This window comes from Epinephelus moara, chromosome 18 (genome assembly GCF_006386435.1).
Source record: "Epinephelus moara isolate mb chromosome 18, YSFRI_EMoa_1.0, whole genome shotgun sequence".
NCBI classification, from domain to species: Eukaryota; Metazoa; Chordata; class Actinopteri; order Perciformes; family Serranidae; genus Epinephelus; species Epinephelus moara.
In genome coordinates this window covers 8651726-8659774 of record NC_065523.1, presented here as the reverse complement: position 1 = coordinate 8659774, position 8049 = coordinate 8651726, and the positions used below count along the sequence as shown (strand labels likewise).

Below are 8049 nucleotides of genomic sequence, written 5' to 3'. Positions count from 1 at the left end.
CAAAGACTTGTTTATACTCCCCAGAGCACCAACTAGTCCTTTTGATTGGTGTCCTTGAGGGATGCGTTTCACCAACATCCGAGACCTCTGACTGGCTTCTTTGTTACTATTGGTATGAGATCCCTGCTTGTTCTCGCGATATTGGAAACGCAGAGCTAGATGTTAAACAAACATGGCACCACACCGTTAAGGTAAGACAACACGTTTACGTGTCATTTTCTATATGTTCTCTGACATTTATCCGATATGATAAGCTTGTTTAGTGGACTAACTTTGCACTTGAAGTATGCCCGTTCACTTACGTTTTAACAGGTCTGATGCTACTATGCGCCCCGGCTGTATCTAGGCTAACAGCTAACATGCTAACTATTATTTTTATGTCACTAGTCACTTGAAACAAATTTAGGACGATAGGAGACAGGTTGAAATAAACCGAAATTTCCCTTTAAGATAAAAAGGAGGAAATACTTTATTGTAACATAAAATTGTATTCTGATTCTTCTCTTCAGAAGGAGAATTTTCTTAAACCTGAAAAAAATATACTTCCTTCCTTGAATCTGTCTGTGGACAGAGCTGTGAAGTATTTGAGGTCTGACTGAATACCTGATCCTCAGGGCTTTGTGTGGACTGACAGGACCAGATCATCAGGTACAAAAAGCTGTCAGGCCCCTCTGAGATGTCACCCAGAGGCCCTGCTGCCTCTCATGAGGAGTTGAAACAGACTTTCTCTTTCAGCTGGCGACTCATCCGACCTGCTGGACCTCACCTGCTCAGCTCAAACCGGTTGGCCTGACAGGTTGGCCGCACTGTGACCCACCAGGCATGTTTGGCATCCCAACCCCACCCCCCACCCCAAAACAAGCTTCATCTGAGGCATAAAAGGAGCACCAGTTCCAGCACCTCTTCACTCTCCGCTCAGAGCCAACGACCAGCCGACCAGCAGCCATGACCTCCTTCTCCAGCCGCAGCAGCTACATGTCCTCCCCCATGAGGAGCTCCATCTTGATGGTCCCCTCTATGTCCCAACGGGTCAGCAGCATAGGGGCCGGCAGTGTGTACGGAGGAGCTGGAGGGTCTGGAGTCCGTGTGTCCAAGGCCTCCTTTGTGTCCTCTGCTGGTGCTGGCAGTGGCTTTAACTTGGCTGACGCAGTCGACATGACTGTGAGCGAGAAAGCCACCATGCAGAACCTCAACGACCGCCTGGCCACATACCTGGAGAAGGTGCGCAGTCTGGAGAAGGCCAATGCTGAACTGGAGCTGAAGATCAGACAGTTTCTGGAGAACAGAACCCTGCCAGACGCTCACAACTTCACCAGCTTCAACGTCCGCATCAAAGACCTGCAGGACCAGGTGAGAACAGAAACATTATGAGCTAATGTTTTTGAACATTCTGGATGGAAGTGTTAAAATTGATGGTTTTATGGTATTAGTATTGAAGTTTTAGTTCTTAAATGTGACTTATGGTTATTTTAGTTTTAAGGTTATTTTAGTTCTGTAAAGTTTTCACTTCCATTTTAAGTTATGACTTTTTTAACATTTCAGATCAATCTTGCTGCTCATGGAAACGCTGCCCTCATCCTTGCTGTGGACAACGCTAAGCTGGCCACCGACGACTTCAGAGTCAAGTGAGTGTGAGACTTTTAACCATGTCTTTTAACATCATATCACATGGTGAGAACGCAACATAAAGTAATTTGATTCAATCTGTGTTTTTGTGAGCCCCTTCTTCCCAATCATTTCGACAATCAGGTGAGTTTCTTGAACTCATTCTTGAGTTTTTTGCAGGTATGACAACGAGCTGGCCATGCGCCAAATGGTGGAAGCTGACATTGCCGGGCTGAAGAGGGCGATGCAAGAGCTGACCCTGACCCGGTCCGACCTGGAGAAGCAGTTGGAGGGTCTGAGAGAAGAGCTGATCCAACTGAAGAAGAACCACGAGGAGGTCAGACCACTAAAAACCAGACAGAAAGAGAAATAAAAACATAAAAAGACAGGAGTTTAATCAGTGTCTTCCTGCAGGATCTGCTGGCTCTGCGGGCCCACATGGGAGGTAAGGTGAACGTGGAGGTGGACGCGGCTCCTCAACAAGACCTGTCTGCTGTCTTGGCTGGAATCAGAGAACACTACGAGACCGTTGCCAACAAGAATCGCAGAGACCTGGAGTCATGGTTCCAAGCCAAGGTGAGACCACAAAGTCCTATTTTGTACTCTGAATGTGATCACTGCTGCCCCCTACTGTCCAAAACCGGCTCCATCTCAAGTCATACTACAACCACTATTTGTTTTTTAAGTTTTATAAGTTTAAGTTTGGAAGTTTTGTAGCTTTTTTCTTTTCTTTTTTAAGTTAAGCTCTTCTGGGATGTTTAGCAGCTCAATAACATAATTAGCACTTGTGCTCCACAGACAGCTGACCTGAACAAAGACGTGGCTTCTAACGCTGAGTACTTGCAGACGTCAAAGTCCGAGATCGGGGAGATCAGAAGAACTCTTCAGACTCTGGAGATCAAACTGCAGGCTCAGATCAGCAAGGTAAGAAAACTAATTCTTTCAACCTCATTAAGTCATCTGTTGCTCTCTCTCTGACCTGACTGTCCTCCCTCTTCCTCCTGAACAGAAAGGAGCTCTGGAGGCAAGTCTCGCTGAGACCAGGACCCGCTACGCCAACATGCTGGCAGGTTACCAGAGGCAGGTGGAGGCTCTGGAGGAGCAGCTGGCCCAGCTGAGATCTGACCTGGAGAACCAGAAGATCATGTACGCTGACCTGTTGGACATCAAGACCAGACTGGAGCTGGAGATCGCCCAGTACAGGAGGCTGCTGGATGGAGAGAAGTGAGTGCAGGGAAATGTTCAATGAATTTAGAACATTTTCTCTGCCATTAACTCTTTCACACATGTTGTGTTAAGTGCACAAATACTCACAAAACATCTTAGCTTAGCATTTTAGCATGCGGAAGCTTATGGGAGTGTCTTTAGTTCTGTAGGTATTTGGTCATAAAGCAAAGTATTGGACACATTCAAATGTTGACCTGATGATGGCGCTAGATGAAAAATCAGAGGATCTCCTAAGTTATTACACTTCCTCCTGATAAATGTGTAAACCACATTTCATCACAATCCATTCAATGGTTGTTGAGATAGGTTAGTCTTGAACAAAGTGGTTTACAAACAGACATTTACATCCATCACTGCGACTACAGCATGGCTAAAAATTCTCATCAAATTGTGATTTTCGTATTGTATCATAATTTAAACTCTGACTCTCATAATTTTGGACAGATTAAGAAAAAATGCATTTAATTTTGGCAATAGATCATCTATAGATCTGGGACACAAAAACAAACAAACAAACAAACAAACAAACAAACAAAAACTACCTTATTTACTGCCACAGGATGAAAAGGTATTTTAATCAACTTTTTCAAATCTTACTTGTCTTGTTTATCTTTGAACAATAAAACTTCATCATTTTCAGTCTCATCAGAGAAAAGAAAAAACAAACAAACAAATAAACAGTGATTTTTCTTTTCTGCAGCATCGGCACCATGCTGGTTTCCACCACAAAGGTAGAGGATTCCTCTGCAAAGTAGATCAGCAGCAGCAGCAGTTAGACCAGAATAAAGCATCAGATGCTGTTATTGTAAACTGAGTCTGTCTGACGTTGTTTAATAAAAAGTCCAACATTGTGTCTGTGGTTGTGTTTGTGACCGATCAGCTGCTGCTTTGACTTCATTAAATTTTTACATTTTACAGCTTTTTTATATTTTCTTATCATTATTTTTGGATAGACCCACCTCTTTATTATTTGTGGTTTTAATATGGATATGTCGTTGCAAAAGACAAAGTGGGCTTTATTTTCATGAAATCTGAGTTTGAGTTCGTTGGAAAAAACAAAATCAGGTGCTGAGGGGGGCGCTGAAAAAAAAATCTGTTTTAAACTACTATTGCTTTTATTTCATTATCTTAGTTTGGCAAAATGAAAACTTATCAAATTATATAAAAATTCAAATAAATATACAAGTAATGATAATAAACAAACAGCAGGACAAAACCTAGTACATTGCTCGATCGTGTGTTTAACACTAGAGGGCTTTTCATTTGACACAAGGAGTTTTCATTTGAAACAGTGTCAGTCCTCAGTCACACACTGCTGTTACTTTGCCTGTCACAGCCTACAGTGCTGGCCCCATTGTTGTGGTCAAATTCATGTAAACACATTTTAAAATAACGAATAATCCACATTCTCATCCCAACTCATCACATATCACAGCTTTGTCAGTGGACTTTCATATTACACACTAGGTATCCTCCTGTCTCTGCTGCTGACATTCTGAGATGCTTCAACCAGTGCCAGGACAACAACAAAAGCATGTGGTTAGGTTTAGGTAACAAAAGAACTTGGTTAAGTTTAGAATAAAACATTTTGATTTGGCTCTACATTCATATGGAAAACAAATACTGGGCTCCGGGGTGAAAGTCCAGGGTTTGTTGGACCCATCTACCGCCCCACTTGCCTGCCCAATAGAGACTTTCCAGCTCCTTGTCACCGGCAGCGTTTCACACAGATGCAATCCAGCACTGGATTATACCATAATACTGCGAAAGGTTCTGTCCGGCTGCATTAGAAACAGATGCTGCCTAGCTGTGTATCATGCCGCCATGAAAGGTGGCTTTTGGTGTTGGTGTCTGAAAGCGAAATCACTTATAAGAGGGGATCTGCTTTCTCTTGAACTGTAACCACTGATCAATTTTCTTTTTGCTCGATTTAACACAACCATTACCTCTGCAGCTCCCGTAAGGGATGTAAGGTTTAGTCCCTGGGTGGCTGGTGAAGGCTCGCAGCCATCAAACATTATCTGAGCCAAGTTCCACAAATAACAATAGTTTGGGCCCTGTAAAAATATTAACACCGGGCTTGTAATGACATACTAAAACAAGATTTCTGTTACTATCAGCTGACATGACATGTCGCAGAATACTACTCATTTCCTTCCTCAGTTGGGAGTTGGGTTGGTTCATTAGAAGGGGACTATGTGGCGACAGGGCTGGTGAAGATGAAGCTGCAGCTGTACTTGGGCCTGGTACCAGGCAGGGACAGGGACAGGGACAGCTGATTTAGAATGTGGTGTAATGTGATGAAGTAATACTATTTTGTTGCAATGCTTAATAGTTTTAAAGGGTATCTGTACTTTACTTGAGTTTTTTATATTTCACTGCATTTATATATATTTTTATATAGTGTTGTTGGGCCACATGACATCATATAATGGTGTAATTATACCGCTTGGCCACCACAAAAATTGGTTCCTGAGCCCTGAGCACTTCTTGGGGGCCTGGGAAACACCAACACTTGCATCATCAATCACTCTGGCCAATGGTGTAATTTCAATTCTCACTCACCAACCCACCCATCCATAGACTTCGGTGTTTATAGGGCTTGCCTCACATGCTGTGGTCCAGCCAAAATATGAATAGACCCATAGCAAAGAAGAAAATGAAAAAATGAGGAAGAATATTTTGAAAGATAAATATTGGTTTGAATGGAGGTTCCATCTCAAAGTATAAATAAGTAGAGAAGACTTGAAAAGTATATTTTACATCAAAATATATTCAATATTTTAATTTTAATTATAAGATATGTCAAAATCTAGTTTTTTTTATGTCCAGATCACAACACAGTATGCTATTTAAAAAAAAGAAATTCCAAAACACGAATTGTTTTTTTTTTTGTTTTTTTTTTAGAAAACATTGACTTTCATACATGATGATAAAAAAAATAAAATAACGGTTTTCATTAAACAAATTACACAGCAAATTATATATTTTGCAAAATAATGAAGAACAAATCAAATCAAATTGTTCATTTTTATACTGTGAATAACAAGAAGACTCTGATGGTCTGTAGACAGTTTGAAACTGATATAAAAACGTAATTCTGGCATTCAAGCCAACAGGGACCTTTAAAAATTAAAACTGGGTAGGATAAAGACCTTTGACAATTTAGGACACCTGCATTAAAGATAAACAACGGGTTTTATGAAGATCAGACAGATGCTTATTTATTTACATCCAAATCTCTACCTGGGCATGCTCTTCCTCATTCATTTATGGCCAAATTTTGAATGGTTCATCATTATCATTTAACGTACCCTGCAAGTTTTGTAATGATTGGATAGTCAATTTCTGATTTATAGTCTGATTCGTATTATCTTGTACCCATGTTTTTGCATTTGTGGTGCCCCCTTTAATGATTTTTTTTTTCAGGATACCTCTTAAAGACATTGCTGCAGGTTTTGTGATGATTGGCCCAAAGGTTGTGGAGTATGATCTATTTATGTGCTGAGCCACGTCCCCTCTTAATAATTGGTCAATATCTTCAAAATGCAATGAGATATCAACAATATCTCTCTGTCTCTGTCTCTCTTTCTGTCTCATTGTGACATATGGATTACTGTTAATTTATCATGTTGATCTGTTCTGTACGACATCTATTGCACGTCTGTCCGTATGGAAGAGGGATCCCTCCTCAGTTGCTCTTCCTGAGGTTTCTACCGCTTTTTTGGGGGAGTTTTTCCTTATCCGTTGTGAGGGACAGAGGGATGTCGTATGCTGTAAAGCCCTGTAAGGCACTGGTGATAAAATTTTGAAAAAAAAATCACACATCATTCTGCTGATTTCTGGTATATGATCAAATATTTTGGTGACATTTGGTTAAAAATGAGATGAAATGAAAATGTAGTGCATACAGTACAAATTACAACAAGATAATGAATATCACTGTCAGCTAACTGTTAAACTGATCTGAACACCATTTGAAACACATGATATCTAGTATCCAAAATATGTCTGCGTGAGTGTTGGTTGTATTTGAATGAAGATCTTTGGGGACATATATATGTTAAATTATCTAAATCTAAAATTAAACAAAGAGGAGTTGTGCATAACAACCTCATAAAAATTAAAACCTCTTCTGTGACAGAAAGACAAAACAGGAGAATTAAATGCGGACTGTTAAATATCAGGTCTCTATCATCTAAAGCAGTGTTAGTAAACAAATTAATATCAGATAATCATATTGATTTACTCTCATTGAAACCTGGCTGTGTCAAGATGAATATGTCAGTCTAAATGAATCCACTCCTCCCAGTCATAATAATACCCACATTCCTCAAGGCAGCGGCCAAGGAGGGGGAGTTGCAGCCATTTTTAACTCTAGTCTGTTAATCATTCCTAAACCTAAACTATAGACTATAATTCATTTGAAAGCCTTGTTCTTAGTCTTTTACATCCGACCTGGAAAACCTCGCAGCCACTTTTATTTGTTATAGTGTACCGCGCTCCTGGCCTGTATTCTGAATTTGTATCTGAATTCTCAGAGTTTTTATCCAGTTTAGTTCTTAAATCAGATAAAGTTATTATTGTAGGCGATTTTAACATTCATGTCGACGTTGATAATGACTCCCTGGCTACTGCGTTTATCTCATTATTAGACTCCATTGGCTTCAGTCAGGGTGTACATGAACCCACTCACTGTTTTAACCATACCCTCGATCTAGTTCTGACATTGAATTGAAACTGATAACCTAACAGTCTTTCTACAGAATCCCTCGCTATCGGATCATTATTTGATTACTTTTGATTTCTTTTTACTCGATTACATGCCACTCAGCTACAGTTACTATTCTAGATGTTTATCAGATAGTGCTGTCGCAAAATATAAGGAAATGATTCCTCCGTCGTTAAATTTAACACCATGTCCTTCAGTAACAGAGGTTTCCCGTACTGACTTTAACCCGAATCAACCCCGAATTGATCATCTTGCCGATAGTGCTGTAGGCTCACTGCGAACAACACTTGACTCTGTAGCTCCTCTTAAAAAGAAGTTAACAAAGCAAAGAAAGTTCGCTCCTTGGTATAACTCTCAAACCCGTAAGTTAAAACAAATATCGCGAAAATTTGAAAGGAATTGGCGATTAACCAAACTGGAAGAATCTCGTTTAATCTGGACAGACAGTCTCAAAACTTATAAGAGGGGCCTCCGCAATGCCAGAT

The 8049-nt window shown here is 40.3% G+C and overlaps 1 pseudogene; it reads left to right on the top strand.

The window, feature by feature from the left end:
• Window positions 1–807: 807 nt before the first annotated feature.
• On the top strand, window positions 808–3683 carry LOC126405598 (keratin, type I cytoskeletal 13-like; annotated as a pseudogene).
• The last annotated feature ends 4366 nt before the right edge of the window (window positions 3684–8049 follow it).